This window comes from Chiloscyllium punctatum, chromosome 4 (assembly GCF_047496795.1).
Source record: "Chiloscyllium punctatum isolate Juve2018m chromosome 4, sChiPun1.3, whole genome shotgun sequence".
NCBI lineage: Eukaryota > Metazoa > Chordata > Chondrichthyes > Orectolobiformes > Hemiscylliidae > Chiloscyllium > Chiloscyllium punctatum.
Genome location: NC_092742.1, coordinates 34405358 through 34425393, shown reverse-complemented (window position 1 = coordinate 34425393; position 20036 = coordinate 34405358). Strand labels below are relative to the sequence as shown.

Here is a 20036-nt window from a genome sequence, read left to right as displayed (position 1 = left end):
TTGGATTGAAGACACTACTCAGAGGAACTCCTGCAGTCATGCACTGCGATTGAAATGATTCCTGTGACAAGGTATGATTCCAATCAGTGCAGACATTTCTCTTTGATTTCCATTGATGTCAATTTTACTCTAATCTCTTGATAGCATCTCACTTTATCACTGTAATCCAGTGTTGTTCTCCATGACTGGACAACAGCTGTAGTGAGCAAAGGAACCAAGGGCCCTCTTGGAATCCAAACTAAGCATTGGTGAATAGGTTACTGGTGAATGTGTAATGCTTGGTAGCTGGGCTCGGTACATGAAAGGGATATGCCTGAGCCCAGTAACCAGGGCCCAGGCCTCTCAAGAATGGGGCCTTTGTGATCAGGGCTGGACGCGGAGGGCTGGGTCAGGCACAGCACTGGAGCCTGTGATTTCTGTCAGCCCTGCTTGACTGAGGCTGTCTATAACTCAACTAATGACTGAGAGTAAGTCCATGGACAATAACTGGTCACATTGCCCTGCCAATGAGTGGGCCAACATATACTTGTAATACCAACTCTATAACAAGCTGTATAATAAGTAAAATAGCTGGTTGACAGATAATGGCAGACATTAGTGAGACCCTCGATATGGGGAAATCAACCGATTGAAAGAGAAGAAAAGTCATTGAAGAGCATTTTCCACTCATTGTTAAATGAATAGACTACATGGATACATTTTGTTTGACATCTTGATTGGTGTTATCCAATAAAAACTGGGGAGCAACTTGAAATGAAAATGCCTCTTGCGTTATTTTTTCATTTAATAAATAATTAAACTTTGTTTTCATTGTTCAACATCAACTGAAGTCCTTAATCAGATTACTACTTATGTAATTTACTTCCACTCTCATTGTATCCACTGGATACTGCTTTGGAGTCTCACTGGAAGGTTTTATTAGTTACTGAAGAATTTTATTTGGACTGTCAGCCTAATATTTCATTTCATTTTGTTAACTAATAGTGGAAACTTTGTTCCAGCTTGATCAAGCTCAGCCTGAAGATATTGTAGATAATGGGACGGAAGTAGTAAGGGAACACCTTACTTGGTAGTGAGTTCAGATCTCATCCTGGTGAGAAATTGAATTTAAATTCAATTCATTCTATTTTTTGAGTGTACAGAAAAAGGGTTAGCAATCATATTTCAAGCACACTGGATAAACAAATGACAATGTGAAGAGGACTCAAAGTATTATATGTGAATGCACACAGTGTAAGGAATAAAATAAATGAGCTTGTGATGCAGATCAAAGTTGGCAGGTATGACGTGGTGGGCATCACGGAGGCTACAAGGGGATCGGCACTATGGTATACATCATATCAAAAAGAAAGGCAGGTGGGCAGAGTGGATAGGGTTCCCTTATTAGTAAGAAATGAAATTAAATCAATAGTAAGAAACAAAGTGGGGTCAGATGGTGTAGAATCTGTGGGTAGAATTGAGGAACCTCAAAGGTAAAAAATCCATAGTTGGAGTTATGTACAAACCTTTGAACAGTAGTCAGGAGCTGGGGAACAAAATGCTTCACGAGATGGAAAAGATGTTTTGGAAAGTGATCATGCGGGATTCCAATATGCAGGTAGACTGGGAAAATCAGATTGGTAGTGGATTGCAAGAAAAGGAATTTGTGGAATGTCTACAAGATGACTTTTTGGAGCAGCTTGTGATTGAGCCCACGAGGGAACAGGCAATACTGGATTTAGTGTTGTGCATTGAGGCAGACTTGATAAGGGAGCTTAAGATAAAGGAACCCTTAGAAGGCTATGATCATAATATGATTGAATTTACTCTGTAATTTGAGAGGGAGAAGATAGAATCAGAGGTAACAGTATTACAGCTAATAAAGGCAACCACAGAGGCATGAGGGAGGAGCTGGATAGAATTGACGGGGAGAGAAACCTATCAGGAAAGACAGTAAAAAGCAATGGCAGGAGTTTCTGGGATTCATCCTGAGGAAAAAGAAACATGATACAGGGAGGATCAGGCAACCATGGCTGACTAGGGGAGTCAGGGATAGCATAAAAGCAAAAGCATTTAATGTAGCAAAGGGTAGTGGGAAACCAGAGGATTGGGAAGCTTACAAAGACCAACAGAGGGCAACAAAAAGAGAAATAAGGAGGGAGAAGATTAAAGAGGAAAATAAGCTAGCCAGTATTATAAAGGAAGACTAAGAGTTTCTTCAGAAATATAAAGGGCAAGAGTGGACATTGGGCCATTGGAAAATGAAGCTGGAGAGATAGTAGTGAGGAACAAGAAAATGGCTGAGGAACTGAATTATTACTTTACGTGTGTCTTCCACCGTGAAGACTAACGCAATGTCCCAAAAATTCAAGAAAGTGAGGGGACAGAGCTGAGTATAGTGGCCATCACCAAGGATAAGGTGCAAGAAAAACTGGCCTGAAGGTGGATAAATCACCTGAACCAGATGGACTACACCCTAGAGTTCTAAAGGAGATAGCTGAAGAGATAGCTGAGGCATTAGTGGTGATCTTTCAGGAATTTCAAGAATCAGGGAGGGTGCAAGATGACTGGAAAATCGCTAATGTGACACCTCTGTTTAAAAAGGGAGTAAGGCAAAAGATGGAAAATTACAGACCAATTAGCCTAACCTTGGTCATGGGTAAGATCCTGGAATCCATTGTGAAGGATGGGATTTCTGAACACTTGGAAGTATATGGTAAAATATATACTTTTATTTTATATGGTAAAATAGGGCGAAGACAGCATGGTTTCATTGAAGGGATTTGCCTGACAAATCTCCTAGAATTCTTTGAGGAAATAACAAGCAGTTTAGACCAAGGAGAGCCAATGGATGTTATCTACTGATTCACAAGAAGGCCTTTGACAAGGTGCCATACAGGAGGCTACTGAGCAAAATTAGGGATCATGGTGTCAGAGGCAAAGTGCTAGCATGGGTAGAAGCTTGGATGTCTGGCAGAAAGCAGAGAGTGGGGATAAAAGAGTCCTACTCAGGATGGTGGCCAGTGACAAGTGGTGTTGCGCAAGGCTTAATGTTGGGACCTCAACTTCTCCCCTTATAATTAACGATCTAGCTGAAGGAACTGAGAGCATTCTGGCTAAGTTTGCAGATGATACAAAGATAGGTGGAGGGACAGGTAGCATTAAGGAGGCGGGAAGGCTGTAGAAGGATTTGTATAGGTTTGGAGAGTGGACAAAGAAGTGGCAGATGAAGTACAACATGGGAGAATATGAGGTCATGCACTTTGGTAGGAAGAATTGAGGCATTGACTATTTTCTAAATGGGGAGAAAATTTAGAAGTCTGAAGTGCAAAGAAACTTGGGAGTTCTAGTCCAGGATTCTCTCAAGGTAAACTTGGAGGTGAAGTAAGTAGTTAGGAAGGCAAATTCAATGTTGGCATTTATTTTGAGAGGATTTGAATATAAAAGTAGGGATGTACTTCTGAGGCTTGAAAATGCTCTGGTCAGACCACATTTGAGTATTGTGTGCAGTTTTGGGCCCCATATCTCAGGATGGATGTAATGGCCATGAAGTGTGTTCAGAGGAGGTTCACAAGAATGGAATGAAAAGCTTAACATATGAGGAGTGTTTGAGAACTCTGGGTGTTTATATTTGATGGAATTTAGAAGGATGAGGGATGGATCTAATTGAAATACTGAACTCCGAATTCTGAATGGCCTGAACAGAGTGGATGTTGGGAAGATATTTCCATTGGTATGAGAGACTAGGACCCAAGGGCAAAGCCTTTAGAGTAAAGGGAAGGCTTTTTAGAATGGAGATAAGGCGAAACCTCCTTAGCCAGAGAGCGGTGAATCTATGGAATTCATTGCCACAGAAAGCTGTGGAGGTCAGGTCATTGAGTATATTTAAGACTGAGATAGATTGGTTCATAGTATCAAGGGGATCAAGGTTATGAGGAGAAAGTGGGAGAATGGGATTGAGAAATCCGTCAGCCGTGATTGAATGGCAAAGTAGACTCAATGGGCTGAATGGCCCAATTTCTGCTCCTCTGTCTTATGGTCTTATAAGTGGTACAATTGAAAACTGGTCTCAAAGATGATAACCATGAAATTATCAGTAATTGTTGGAAGAAACCCATCTGTTCATTAATGTCCTTAAGGGAAGGAAATCTGCTACCTTTACCCTGTCTCTGGCCTACATGTGACTTCAGAACTACAGCACCATGCTTGACTCTTAAATGTCTTCTGAAATGTCTGAGCAAAAAACTGAGTCAAACAAAGGCAAAAACTAAAAACAGATGAACTACTGCAATCAATTTGGGTTCTGGAAATAACAGAACACCTGCCCTGTCCCGCTTGCATTCGGAAGGTATAAAAGTCCTACTTTCAAAGTTTATGCAACAATTAGGAGAGCTGCCCTCCATACTGGTCAAACAACAGCCTGACATTTCACTTTAGAGACAATGTTCCAGTCGCCAGAGTCTCTGGGCATGGCCTTCCTACTGGGAGAGCGAAACCAGCAGCTGTGGAGCCTCATGATGCATCACTTGTGGGAGAATTACCTGTACATTGATTCTGCATGCTGTGAAATGTCATGGTAACAGGTTAAATATAGGTAAGAAAGCCTCCTGTTATTTACCATCCTCTGCTCTCTCTCAGCTAATGAACCAGTTCTCCTTCATGTTCAACATCACTTTGAAGAAGCACTTTGAGAATGGAAAGACCGCAGAATGTACTCTGCACTGGGGACTTCAATGATTGTCACCAAATAAGGCTCAGGAGTATGAGCTAGCCAAGTCCTGAAGGACATAGCTGTCAGACTGGGCCTACAGTTGGTGGGAGAGAACCAACAAGAGGGTAAAAGCACTACTTGATCAGGTGCTTTACCAGTGAATGTACTTGTGGATGATAGTCTTGAAAAAGTCTATCATCACATTGAGGATATCCTGCATGGTGTAATGTGGCACTACTACCATGCGTAGTGGGATCAATTTTGAACAGATCTTGTAACTCAAAACTGGGTATTAATGAGGAACTGTATGCCACTGGTAACAGCAGCAGTATGCTTACGCTATTGCTACTATCAAACCAGGGATCACCCCTGGTCCAATGAAGAGCACAACAGGACATGCCTCAAACATTATTTGTCAACCTGGTGAAACTACAAAGTAGTGCTTCCTGCATAACAAACAGCAGAGCTAAACAACCAACAGATCAGATTAAAGTTCTGCAGACCTGCCATCTCCAGTTGTGAATGTTGGTGGCCAATAGTTAAGACCATGAGAAATAGGGACAGGAGTAGGCCATTTGTTCCTTCAAGCCTGTTCTGCCATTCATTGGATCAGGGCTGATCTGACGTTCTTCAAGGTCACTTCCCTGTATTTTTCCTGTAATTCTTCTGAAGGACCTAACAATGGACTCTGTCCTCACAGCGCTCTTTGGCAAAGAATTGTAAAGACTCTCAGCTTTCTGAGAGAAGAAATTCCTCCTTATCTCAGTCATAAGTTGGTGCCCCTTTATTCTGAGACTCTCAGTTCATGACTCACAGCAGAATATCCCAGTGAGAAACAAGAATTCTATAAAGGGGTAAATGAACTATGGTTAACCAAAGCAGTTAAGGAATGTTTCAAATTGAAAGAAAAAAAGCATATAATGTGGTCAAGGTTAGAGGCAGAAGATGACCGAAAAATAAATTGAGCGTAAACTCACAAATGATAGAAAAATAGGCAATAAGACCTTCTTTAAATATACTTTTAAAAAGGCTAAATGGAACATAGGCCCCTTAGAGAATGTGGTTGGGAAATAGTAATGGCAAAGAGGTTGAAAAGTAGATGCATATATTTTCACAATAAGGGAAACTATTAACATTCCAAAATATGAAATAAAGAGGCAAAATGGGAGTGTCAGGAGGACATCAATGCCATAACTATCAGTAGAGAAAATGTACGAGGGAAATCAATAGGGCAAAAGACTGATAGGTTATTTGACCTAATGGTTGCATCCACAGATTTTAAAGGGAGAGCTACAGAGATAGTGGATGCACTGGTAGCAACTTTCCATGAAACCTTAGATTTTGAAAAAAGTCCCAGCAGATTGGAAAACTACCAATGTAACACACTTATTCAAAAAGGGAGACAAAATTGGTTAACTATAGGCCAGTTAGCTTGACATCTGTCACTGGGAGATTGTTAGAGTCTATTATGAACGATATAACGGTAGACCATTTAGAAATACACTCATCGTACCCCATTGCTGAGCTGTTCCAGTGCAACTACACTGGTATCTAACTGACAATGTGGAAAATAAGCCAGATACACCGGATCCTCTAAAAAACAGGCCAAATTTAACTCGGCCAATTTATACCCCATCAGTCTACTCTCTATCATTGGCAAAGAGATGGAAAGTATCATTAACATTGCTATCAAACAGCATTTACTTACCAATGTAATGTTTGTTGATGCTCAATTTGGGTTCCACCAGAGCCACTCCGTTCCTAAACTCATGACATCCTTAGTCCAAGTATGGACAAAGAAATTGAGCACAAAGCAAGGTGAGAGTGACTGCCCTCGATGTAAAGGCAACATTTGACCAAGTGTGTCAAGGAGCCTTAGCAAAATTGAGGTCAGTGGGTCTCAGGGAAAACTCTCCACTGGCTGGAGTCGAACTTAGCTGTAAGAAAAATAGTTATGGTTGTTGGAGACCAATCTTTTCAACTACAGAACATTGTTGTGGGAGTTCCTCAGCGTAGTTCCTTAAGCTCAAACATCTTCAGCTACTTCATCAAGAACTTCCCTTGTCAAAAAGTCAGAAACTAGGGCATTTTTGTTTGTGAAATGTTCAGTACCATGTGCAACCAATCAGATATTGATATAATCTGTGTTCTTCAGCAGCAAAACCTGGCAACATTTGGGCTTAAGCTGTTGTTGCAAGTAACAGTTACACAATGCATTTTGGGCAGAGTCCATCTTTAAAAGGAGCAAATCTGTTTCCCCTTGACAGTCAACTATCCTTCATCACCGTACTGCAGTTTGCCATTGATCAGAAATTAAACTGGATGAGCTGGACTACTGTATGTAAATGCAGTGAGTATCAGAGCAGATCAAAGGTTGAGAATTTGGAGATAAGTAACTCACCTGATGCTAAGAATGTTCCCTTCCTGAGAAGCAGTGAGGAAGATGCAGGAAAGAAAGATAATTGGGCTGCCTGGCAGATTCTTGCTGCCTTCCAGGCCCCACAGGAATTACGTTCTGGGCAATGAATTGATACTGTTAAGTGGTCCATTCATGATCGGTTTATGGGGCTGTACATGTTACTGCCTTGATTACCTCTGTTCTCAGTGGGCAAGAATCATAGAATCCCTACAGTGCAGAAAGAGGCCATTTGGTCCATTGAGTTTACACCCTCCTCCAAAGAGCATCCCACCCAGACCCTCCGCCTAAATCCATAATCCTACATTTGCTGTTGTTGCCCCACCTAGTCTGCACACCCTCGGACACTGTGGGAAATTTAGCATGGCCAATCCACTCAATCTGCACATCTTTGGACTGTGGAAGTGCGGAGCATCTGGAGAGTGCCTATGCAGACATGGGTAGAACATGCATACTCCACACAGCTACCACTGCCATCACAAAATGTACCCCCGTACCAGCTGTTTCTCAATTTCTGCATGGCAGTACCACAAGCAGTTTGTCCTTCTGATGTGACACTGCAATGCTCAATGGCCTCTAATTGGCAGCTTCGAACAGGGGTAGGATATTACCAAGAAGGGACCCTGGTGGAAAGCCCACTGAGTGACTATTTAAGTGCCTGATAGACTTTCCCACCTGCACTGTAGTAATGGAGAAGGAGGGCATTTGGCCTGTTTTGATGGCCTGCCCCACAAAAGCAGGAGATTCCACATAAGGACCTTACGTTGAAGAAATTGAAGAAAGCCAGCAATGAAAGAAGTTTTAAACTGGGGGAGGGGACAGGAAGAACACACAAGATCTATAAAGTGTAGGAGCAGTCAGTAACGATTCAGCTAAAAAGAATGGTAATTGTTATTGAAGAAACAAAAATGTTCAAGTAATTGGTTTGTTAAATATATATTATAATTTGATTTATTTTTGTCATGTGAGCTGCAGTGAAAAGTGTTGTTGTGCATGCTATACAGGCAGATTGTATAATACAATGTGCATCAGGGTAGCAGAACAGAGTTCAGAATATAGTGTTACAGCCACAGAGAAGGTGCAGGGAGAGATAAGAAGATCAGAATTAACATTTGAGAGGTCTGTTTAAAAGTCTGATAGCAGCAGGGAAGAAGCTGTTCTTGAAATTGTTTGTATGTGATTTGAAACTTTTCTATCTGGAATGGTAGGCTTAATATACTGCGAAAATATATATATATACTGCTGAAAATCCTGCGATTGTATTCATTAGAGATTAGAAGGTTGAGGGGAGATCTAATAGAAACTTACAAGATAGTACATGGCTTAGAAACAGTGGATGCAGAAATTTGTTTCCGTCAGTGGATACTAGGACCCGTAGGCACAGCCTCAGAATTAGAGGGGGTCAATTTAAAATGGAAATGAGGAGACATATCTTCAGCCAGAGAGTGGTGGGCCTGTGGAATTCATTGCCACAGAGCACAGTGGAGGCTGGGACGTTTAAATGTCTTCAAGGCAGGGATTGATCTCGAATGGAATTAAAGGATATGGGGAGAGTGCGGGTAAGTGGCATTGAGATGGCCATCAGCCATGACTGAATGGTGGAATGGACTCGATGGGCTGAATGGCATTACTTCCACTCCTATGTCTTATGGTCTTATCTTCTACCCAATGGAAGATGGTGGAAGAGCATACAACTGGGGTGAGAAGGGTTTTTGATTAGTTATTTGTTCTCCCAAGGCAGCAGGAATGTTAGATGGAGTCATTGGATGGGAGGCTGGTTTTTGTGTTGGACTTGGCTGTGTTCACGACTCTCTGTAGTTTCTTGTGGTCTTGCACAGAGCAGTTGCCCTACTACTCTGATGCATCCAGATAGGATGTTTTCTACGGTGTAGCTATAAAAAGTGGTAAGAGTCTTTGTGGACATACTGAAGTTCCTTACCCTCCTGAGGAAGTAGAGACACTGTTGTGTTTTCTTGACCATCGTGTCGATGTGGGTGGACAAAAACAGGTAGTTGGTGATCATCGCTCCCAGGAACTTGACACTCTCAACCATCTCCATCTCAGCACCATTGATACAGAGATGGGCGTGGCCTCCACTCTGCTTCCTGAAGTCAATGACCAGATCACTCCTTTTACTGACATTTATGGAAAGATTGTTGTCTTTACACCATGCTGCTGAGCATTCAAGCTCTTACCTGCACTCTATCTCGTTGTTGTTTGAGATCCAACCTACAACAGTGGTGTCATCAGCAATCTTGTGAATGGAGTTGGGTGAAATTGGGCCACACAGTCGTAAATGTATAATGAGTACAGTAGGGAGCTGAGCACGCAGCCTTGAGGGGCACCGGTTTTGAGGATTATGGTAGAGTGGGTGTTGCCTATTCTTACTGGTTCAGTCTTTGGGTCAGGAAGACAAGGATCCAGTTACGGAGGAGGGATCCGAGACCGAGGTGTCAGAGTTTAGAGATTATGCTATTTGGAATTATGATGTTGGAGGCGGAGCTGTATTTAATAAGTAGGAGCCTGACATTGTTATGCTTGTTATCCAGACATTGCAGGGGTGAGTGTAGGGCCAGGGAGTTGGCATCTGCTATGAACCTGTTGTGCCTGTAGGTGAATAGCAAAGGATGATTGTTTTGGGGCTACAGCATAGTTGTATTTCAAGTATTCTACAGGAGTAAATTGATTTAAAAACAACATTTAGAGTTCTGAAAAGCTCATGAATTTTCATCAAATGTACTTCAATTTTAGTATAAAATCTGTAAAGCAATCAGTCTGGCTGTAATTTTATCTGTTTGAAATCAGAAGATTGTGGTTTGCGATCTGGGCTCCTTTGCAAACATCCTCATTGTTCTGTGAGTAAATACAGCCCACAATGAATCAAACCACACCTAAAGTTTCAGGAAGTTGTGCTCAAAGGAGGAAGGCTATTCTCCACAAGTCTTCTCTTACTGAAGTAAAAGTTAAAAATCCCAAAAGGGTGAGGGGAAAACCAGATTTTCCATGGTTTCTTTGTTTCCTGTGCAATTCCCTGTGGCTGAAAGAAAGATGTTGGTATGCTGACTGTCAAGGTTACTTTCAGGTAGGACTTGAAACTTGTCGGCCTGGAAACACGCCTTAGGCAGTTTCAGTTGGGAGTTGGATATGACGAAGGCAATAAGTGCTGAAACTACCTGAATAAGCTTACTGTTTTGCTCCATTGAATTAGTAGCTGCTGACTGTTCCATAATGTTGTATACATGGTCCCAAAAAAAGAGTTATTTCTCAGGCTTGTGTTATTGTTGAGGGTTGGCAAATATTAATTGACTTTCTGCCTTCTGATGAACCTTCATGATGATAACTTGAAGCATGACGTGTGTTGCTCAGTCTCGTGTTTCATCCAAAACGATAAATACATCATCCAGAAAGGACTTTTTAAAAAAATTATGACAGATAAGGAATTTTTTGTGTATCCTCTTGATGTGTTAACTATGAAAGAATCTTTGTTTCGTTCTTAAATCTCCAATCCCAAGCCGACATTTTTATTGCCTCTAAACTTCAATGTTAATGGCTTCAGGCTCATGGGATTTGCAATCCTTTTTTGGTAGTCATGAGTCATTTGACAGTCCAAAAGCATTACCAGTAATAAAAGGGTTATGTCATCAAGAATAATCAGTTGCAGATCAATACTTATTCCTTGGGATGTAGATGCCTCTGGACCAGGCCTGGTATTTGCTCTCACTCCCTAATTGCAGAAATTCTTATAATTTTATAAACCCCAAGAAGCTCAAACTCTGCTCAAGCATTTGGCTCGAAGAATTGGTTGGAATGCAAATCACTTGAGGTGTGGCTTTGTTTTTCGAAAAGGTAATTTCAGGAGAAAATGCCCAGCTGCCTCCTAAAGGCGTGCTGTTCATGCGAGTTTCCTAATACATTCATTTCCCGAACATGTGATGCAGATAGAGAAACTGCACATTAAAGTTGTGTTTGTATCAGATTTTTTGAAGCTAGTTTAACATCGATGTTTTACAGCAGATAGTATCTGCTGACGAGAGGTATGTAGTTCTCTCACAATTATTGCTGTCATGAGTTTCAGGGAAATCTTAACTTCCCGTGAGCTCTCTGACATTGTAGAATACTTGAGTGTGAACAGGTGAGCTCGTGTCCTTGTAAAGCTTGAAGAATGTAATGTGAGACACCTTGTATGTAACGCTGTTATTTTGTCTTTAATATATCACATTGCAATGTGGTGCTCAACTACATAGTGACAGTCACTGTGGTGTGAATTTAAACAAAAAGCCTTTGAAATTATATTTAAACTAGGGCTACTCTGAGGCAAGTAAGTTACACTGGGGCTTTTGTAACACAGTATTGCTGACCTACTTGGCATGAACAGAATTGGGTGGCATGGTAGTTCAGTGGTTAGCACTGCTGTCTCACAACGCAAGGGACCCAGGTTTGATTCCAGTCTTGGGCGACTGTGTGGAGTTTGCACTTTCTCCTCATGTCTGTGTGAGTTTTCTCTGGGTACACCAGTTTCCTCTGGCAGTCCAAAGATGTGCCGGTTGGGTTATTGGGCCGTGCAAAATTGCCCACTGTATCCAGGGATGTGTGGGCTAGATGGATTAGCCATGGGAAATGCAGGGTTATAGGGATGGAGTGGGTCTGGGTGAGTTTGTGTGAACTTGAGGGCCAAATGGCCTCCTTCCATACTGTTCCAACATTCTATGATGTTGGAGAGAAGAGTCAGTTAACAAGTGCAGAGTTCTCCTTCTGATGGAATGAATGATCTTAGCTGCCCAACTGGGAAGCTGTAGTATGATGACCACTTGCATTGGCATGTTTAATAAGGGGTGTCCAAACATCCCTTTTGGTGATGTACGACCTCAACATAGCAAAGTATTAAACAGGGATCTCTGGTATCACAATATACTTGAAACATCTAGTCTGCTAACATTTACCAACCCAACAAATGTGGAAAAAGATCTTACACAATGAAAATGTCTAGATCTTCACCAATACGTTGTGACTTTTTAACAGTCATGCAGTATATAGCAGATGAGGAAGGGAAGCACTGAGAGAGGTTAGTAATGGAACAAACTCCTAGTGATGGATGAGCATTAATGAGATGGGGGTTGAAATAACTCCACAGAGGCCAGTCTCCTATCATCAAGTCACCCTTTATTTGTGTTGATCCAGCTCCCTCAGAGCCAGCTCTCAGAGTGAGCAGGATCTCTGACACTCCTGTTTATGTCTGTCAGCCAGGGCTCCCTGATTTGGACCAGGTTAATAGCCCCAATCATGGAACGCCCCTTCAATCAGGTCCACTTGGCTGACCTTGTTACAATCAGTACATCCCTCCCCCTGTAAGTCTTGGGGCATAGGCCTGTTCTTTATCTTGTAGCCTCTCTTGGAGCATTTTCGCATCGGGTCCAGTTCCTCCAACCCTGCTTCAGATATGGATGGTCTGTACCTGACCATAGCCTGTCTTTTGCACTCCAAGCGGCTTGGAAGAAATTTATTTTCTTTCACCGGTAAAAACATCAAGACTGCAACATCCATAGTTTCCATCTCAGATTCTGAGCTTTCTTCAATGTTCGATGGAGGGCAAGAACCCACGGGTTCTGACAGCCTTGCTGGCTGTTCTGAGGGATTTGGTATGGTTTGCTTCTGCCTCGTTCATGTGTTTGCAGCTTTCGTGTGGTCCATGAGGGCGTTCAGGGCTACCTCACCTACCTGAACTTTGTACAACATGGAAGTTGACCTTGTGTTGACCATTTCTATGGCTTTGTCACCAAACTTTCTTCCCTTTTGTTAACCGTCTCTCATCCTTGTGGAGTCCTGTGCCTGACATTGATGTTCCTGGTACCATTTCACCCCCTCCTTCCAGGTGGGAGCATCTGATTTAACCTGGTGGAGAGCTTTCTTCCCATGACCAACTCTACTGGAACTATCCCTGTAGTTGCATGACAGGTGGCTCAATAATCAATTAGGAACTGGGATGATTTGATATAGAGTGAAGCTGTAGGCTGTTTCTTTAAGATGGCCTTCAATGTTTGGACTCTTCATGCTGCTAGACCATTGGATGATGGTTGGTTTGGAGCCATCCTCACATACCGAATTCCATTCAACTTTAGGAAATACTCAAATTCCTAGCTGGTACATGGTGGCCTGCTGTCTGTGACAAACGCTCCTAGGGTCCCCTGTATTGCAAAGTATGCTCACAGTTTTTCTATTGTCATCTCTGTATTTGTTGAATGAACTCTATGCACATCTTTGAATGGGCATCTACAATGACTTAGAATATGTAACCGAGTGCAGCATTTACCCAGCCATTCCCACAAATGCGAGAGAGCTGTGGCCGGTAATTTCTGTCCTCTGCTCAGGACATCTTCTGAGTGAGGTTATGCAGTTGTCTTCACTCAAGTGGTGACTCCCAAGCTCATTCGGCCTGATGATGATGGCCACTTCCTTTGGGATACCCTGTACTTCATGTGCTGTACTTGCTGCATTTTCCAATGATAAAGCCAGTTGTAATACCTGTTTGAAGTCCAGTTGGGCTTCAGCAATAGGCTCTTTTACATGCTTACATCATTAATACAACATACCAATTGGTGTCTCTCATTAATGGTAAACCAAAGTCACATGCCTCTGCCAGTCAACTTAACCCCTTCAAAAATCCTGACATGGATTACATGCAGAGTAAAACCGGTAACTTCCAAGAATTTAAGGAGGCTTAGGGTTATAATGTTACTTAACCAAATCCTTCAACTCTTCAAAGGTTTTAGTATCTAGTGCCTCAGGAAATATTAGACTGCTAATAACTGAAAAGGTTGTGGGTCCACAAGCTATCAGGAGAATTGCTTGTTGCGTTTCAGCTGCACCAATATAATTTGCCTAGAGAAAAATGGCATATTCTTTCCATGGTCTTCAACAGGATTGAACAAGCACGGAGGGTGGTTTGTATGTTGGGTGGGCTTCAGGGGACGTGGTGGATGCAGGCGTGGTTGCAATGTTTAGGGTACATTTGGATGGCTACACGAATGGTGTACGTTTGGAGGGATGCGGGCTAGGTGCAGGCAGGTGGGACTAGTTTAGTTTGGGATTATGGTCGACATGGACTGGCTGGACCAAAGGGTCTATTTCTGTGCTGTATGACTCTGTGATTCTGAGTCAAGCTTCCCAAGTAACGGCACGAAGCCAGAAATATTTACTCTAGCTCAAAGTAGACAGTTTCGGAGTGAACTTCTTGTGGAGTGTATTTTCGTCTTTTGTCACCACAAATGACTCCACAAAGGCCAGCATCCCATCACCAAATCACCCTTTATTTACATGTTCCCAGGACTTGTCATTGATCTGCTTCCTCAGAGCCAGCTCTCAGAGTGAGCAGAACCTCTGCCACTCCTGTTTATGTATAATCAGCCAGGGCTCCCTGATTGGATCAGATTAACAGCCTTATTCAGGAAACTCATATTCTATGAGGTCCGCCTAGCTGACCTTATTACAATTACTAGAGGGCTAATATGTAAAATTGAAGGCTAATTGAGGGGAATCATTAATAGAAAACCAATAATTGATTGCGAACAAATTTCAAGAAAGCATTTTCTCGGTATAAAAGTTGGGTGCTCAAAAGCAGAAGCAACAGTGTGTTTGGACTAAAAGCTGTGTTGTAACAATGGTCTTCCAGAGAACAAAATATCATTGAATACTAAACATTATTCAGGATTATGTTATTAAACAATTGTGAGAAATATGAAAAAGATGATACCATTCAATACAGTTGGTTCTGCTGTAACACAGTAGTTCCATTCTTGTGCAACCCTGTGTTACAAGAAAGTTGCATAATAGCAGTACTATTTAGATGATTTGGAGTTGGGGACCGCGTGTAGTGTGTCAGAGCAAAGTGTGTAGAGGACTATGAAACTTTGCAGAGGAACATAGATACTTTAAGTGAGTGGGCAAAGGTCTGACAGATGAACTATATTATTAATAAATGTGAAGTCATCCATTTTGGAAGGAGTAGCGGTAAAAAGGGTTATTACTTGAATGAAAGAAAGTTGCAGCATGCTGCTTGCAGAGGAACCTGGGTGTCCTTGTGCATGAATCACAGAAGGCTAGTCTGCGGGTACAACAGGTAATTTGGAAGGCAAATGGAATTTTGTCCTTGCTAAAGGGACTAAGTTTAAAAGCAGGGAGGTTCTGATGCAGTTGTACAGGGTGCTAGTGAGGCCACACCAAGAGTAGTGTATGCATTTTTGGCTTCCTTACTTGAGAAAAGATGTTCTGAGAGTGGAGGGGGTACAGAGGAGGTTCACTCGGTTGATTCCTCATAAGCCAACCACCTCAATTCTGGATAGGCTAAGTAGACTGGGATTATATTCATTGGAATTTAGAAGAATGGGGAGGGGAATATTATAGAAACATTTAAAATTATGAAGGGAATAGATAAAATAGAAGTAGAGAGGAATGTTTCCATAGGCGAGTCAAACTAGGACAAAATTAGGGGAATCAGATTTAGGACTGAATTGAGAAGGAACTTCTTCACCCAGAGGGTTGTAGATGTATGGAATGCCCTGCCCAGTGAAATAGTTGATGCTACGTCTGTAAACGTTTTTGATTTTTTTGAACAGTAAAGGAATTAAGGGATACAATTACAGGCGGGTAAGTGGAGCTGAGTCCATGAAAAGATCAGCCATGATCTTATTGAATAATGGCACAGGCTCCAAGGCCCAGAGGTTCCCGGTTCTACCTCCTTCCCAAGATCCACAAGCCTGACCACCCTGGCCGACCCATTGTCTCAGCATGCTCCTGCCCCACTGAACTCATCTCTACCTACCTCGACACTGTCCTATTCCCCCTAGTCCAGAAACTCCCCACATACGTTCGAGACACCACCCACGCCCTCCACCTCCTCCAAGACTTCCGTTTCCCTGGCCCCCAACGCCTCATCTTCACCATGGATATCCAATCCCTCTACACCTCCATCTGCCATGACCAGGGCCTCCAAGCCCTCCGTTTTTTTCCTCTCCAGACGTCCCCAACAGTACCCTTCCACCGACACTCTCATTCGTTTGGCCGAACTGGTCCTCACCCTTAACAATTTCACCTTTGAATCCTCCCACTTCCTCCAGACCAAAGGCGTAGCCATGGGCACACGTATGGGCCCCAGCTATGCCTGTCTCTTTGTTGGCTATGTAGAACAGTTGATCTTCCGTAATTACACCGGCACCACTCCCCACCTCTTCCTCTGCTACATTGATTACTGCATTGGCGCCACCTCGTGCTCCCGCGAGGAGGTTGAGCAATTCATCAACTTCACCAACACATTCCACCCTGACCTTAAATTTACCTGGACCATCTCTGACACCTCGCTCCCCTTCCTGGACCTCTCCATCTCCATTAGTGACGACCGACTTGACACTGACATTTTTACAAACCCACCGACTCCCACAGCTACCTGGATTACACCTCTTCCCACCCTACCTCCTGCAAAAATGCCATCCCGTATTCCCAATTTCTCCGCCTCCGCCGTATCTGCTCCCAGGAGGACCAGTTCCACCATAGAACACACCAGATGGCCTCCTTCTTTAGAGACCGCAATTTCCCTTCCCACGTGGTTAAAGATGCCCTCCAACGCATCTCGTCCACATCCCGCACCTCTGCCCTCAAACCCCACCCCTCCAACCGTAACAAGGACAGAACGCCCCTGGTGCTCCCCTTGCACCCTACAAACCTTCGCATAAACCAAATCATCCACCGACATTTCCGCCACCTCCAAAAAGACCCCACCACCAGGGATATATTTCCCTCCCCACCCCTTTCTGCCTTCCGCAAAGACCGTTCCCTCCGCGACTACCTGGTCAGGTCCACGCCCCCTACAACCCACCCTCCAATCCTGGCACTTTCCCCTGCCACCGCAGGAACTGTAAAACCTGCGCCCACACCTCCTCCCTCAGCTCTATCCAAGGCCCTAAAGGAGCCTTCCACATCCATCAAAGTTTTACCTGCACATCCACTAATATCATTTATTGTATCCGTTGCTCCCGATGTGGTCTCCTCTACACTGGGGAGACTGGGCGCCTCCTAGCAGAGCGCTTTAGGGAACATCTCCGAGACACCCGCACCAATTAACTAAACCGCCCCGTGGCCCAACATTTCAACTCCCCCTCCCACTCTGCCGAGGACATGGAGGTCGTGGGCCTCCTTCACCGCTGCTCCCTCACCACCAGATGTCTGGAGGAAGAACGTCTCATCTTCCGCCTCAGAACACTTCAACCCCAATGTGGACTTCAACAGCTTCCTCATTTCCCCTTCCCCCACCTCATCCTCGTTTCAAACTTCCAGCTCAGTAACTGTCTCCTTGACCTGTCCGGACTCGTCGAACCTGCCTATCTCTTTTTCCACCTATCCACTCCACCCTCTCCTCCTTGACCTATCACCTTCATCTCCTCCCCCACTCACCCATTGTACTCTGCGCTACTCTCTCCCCACCCCCACCCTCCTCTAGCTTATCTCTCCATGCTTCAGGCTCACTGCCTTTATTCCTGATGAAGGGCTTTTGCCCGAAACGTTGATTTTGCTGCTCGTTGGATGCTGCCTGAACTGCTGTGCTCTTCCAGCACCACTAATCCAAGGCCCAGATGCCCCTCCTGCTCCTAGTTCTTCTGTTCATTTAAACTAATAGGGCCAGAATCACTGTTAACCAATACACGCTTTAAAACTTTACACTTTAGAAACAGTGAGTGCACTCGCATTAACGAAACTCATGTTATAGCAAAACCATCTGTATCCATTTAAATTTAAAATAGTAAGTGCGAGAGATACTCTGCAGTTTGGTAGCAAAGCACTGAAACAAAGCGCTGAATGAATTCTGCTGCATGATCACTTGTCATCAGAAAGTTGGAAGTAACCTTATTAATACATTTGCTTTCAGAAAGAGTACAGATGGTTTTGCTATAACGCACGTTTCGTTAATGTGAATTTGCTACTACATGATTGATGAATTGGGGACACTTATTCTAAAGCTCAAACTTTTAAAGCGTGTTTTAGTTATAATGCTGTTATGCAATTTTCTTAAAAAATGAGGGTGCGTGAGAATGGAATGACTGTGTTATAACAGAACTGACTGTAATGCAAAGAAAACAAGATCTCCAGGAATTGAGAAACGACTGATTTACGTTGGAGGTTTAGAGGATAAGGGTATGTTTTTTTTTAAAAAAAGCTCACATAAACTCTTTGCTTGGAGTTGATGTTACCAAAATATTTCCACAATTTCAGGAATTTACTTGTCTTATGAGGAAAAATTGTGTAGACTGGGTTTGTTTTCACTAGAGTTTAGAAGAGTGACAGGTGAATAATTTGGAAATTTGTAGGATCTTGAATGCATGGGACAAGGTAGATGTGGGAAGAATGTTTCCTCTTGTGGGTCATCTAGAACGAAGCTCTGAATTTAAAATTAGGGGTCACTCTTTTAGGACAGAGATGAGGGGAAATATTTCTGAGTGTTGTGCACATTGGAACTCTCTGCCTCAGAAGGCAGTTCATTGAATATTTTGAAGGTGGAGTTGAGCAGGTTCTTGCAAGGCAAGGAATCGAAGGTTATTGAGGGTACATGGGAATGTGGAATTTAGAACACAAACAGATCAGTCAAGGTCCATTGTGAACGATGCTCAAGGGCTCAAGTAGCCAACCTTTGCTCCTAATTTCTTAATTCATATGTTAGTATGAGTTAGAATGGGTCTTTAATTTTCTGACGTTTTCTTGGGTAACTATATTAAGTTTAACTGAATCAGAATCCTCTGAAGTTTGTGGCTTTAAGGGTTTTTTTGAATGCAGGGTGCCAGCTGCTCATTGAACTTTCAATTTTCTGACAATTCCGATTGAGTCAGCGGCATGGGAATTTTGCACGGCCCTAATGTGCAACTCATGACTATGCTACTTCAATAAGTATTTGTACCAATGACTCAGCCCATGCAATTCTCTGAGATCAGGGCGGAGGAGGGGAGCGAATTCCAAACCCTCAAATAGCTGGGGCTGTTTTCTCTGGAATGTCAGAGGCTGAAGGGTGACCTTATCGAGGTTTATAAAATCATGAGGGGCATGGATAGGATAAACAGATTTTTTTTTCCTTGGGGTGGGGTAGTCCAAAACTAGAGGGCAGAGGTTTAGGGTGAGAAGGGAAAGATAGACAAGCAAATAAGGGGCAACTTTTTCACACAGAGGGTGGTGCGTGTATGGAATGAGCTGCCAGAGGAAGTGGTGGAGGCTGGTATAATTACAGCATTTGAAAGACATCTGGATGGGTATATGAATAGGCAGGGTACAGAGGGATATGGGCCAGTTGCTGGCAAATGGGACCAGATTAATTGAGATTATCTGGTCGACATGGACAAGTTGGACCGAAGGGTCTGTTTCCGTGCTGTACATCTTTATGACTCTATGAATGAAAGAGCTGGTAGGACTTAACCAAATTTAGATGTTGCATTTATTGCTACTGATGGAGGGCCATAGAAGTGGAGACCAAAACTAGACAGAAACTGAAGTAGAATTAAAAAGATACTTCAACCTCCCATTTCTGATCGCATTTTCCCATTCGCAGTGGTTGCTTTATTAGTGGAAAAGGACTTTAGCAGTTAAAATTAGACATCATCAAAGCAGATTTTGAAATCTGCATTCTGCAGCTAGCATTTAGTAATTAAGCTAATAAAATATATTTTGGCGCAGTGACAAAAACAAGGAGAGATGACCTTGTAGAGTCCTATGACGGTGTTTTGTTTGACATTTCAATTATTTTCTATTCTCTGAGAATTACTTAAAGCTGCATCACCTTATTCTGTTTGTAATGTATTTTAATAATGCCCACTGAATAATCTTTGCCTAAGGTAAATTGATTTTACATTATCCAATTTCTAGTGGAAAGGTTTTTATTTAAGTTGTCCAATATCCTATTAT

At 42.8% G+C, this 20036-nt stretch overlaps 1 protein-coding gene across 5 annotated transcripts in view; it reads left to right on the top strand.

The window, feature by feature from the left end:
- syt16 (synaptotagmin XVI) overlaps window positions 1-20036 on the top strand; it is a 195947-nt gene that overhangs the window by 89291 nt on the left and 86620 nt on the right. For 2 of the 5 annotated variants that reach the window (XM_072568347.1, XM_072568346.1), the window contains exon 1: window positions 10025-10188. The exons of the other annotated variants lie outside the window; for them this stretch is intronic. The gene's annotated coding sequence lies outside the window, so the exon portion shown is untranslated. Of the gene's footprint in view, window positions 1-10024; window positions 10189-20036 lie in introns of those variants that run through there. 5 annotated transcript variants of the gene reach the window in all.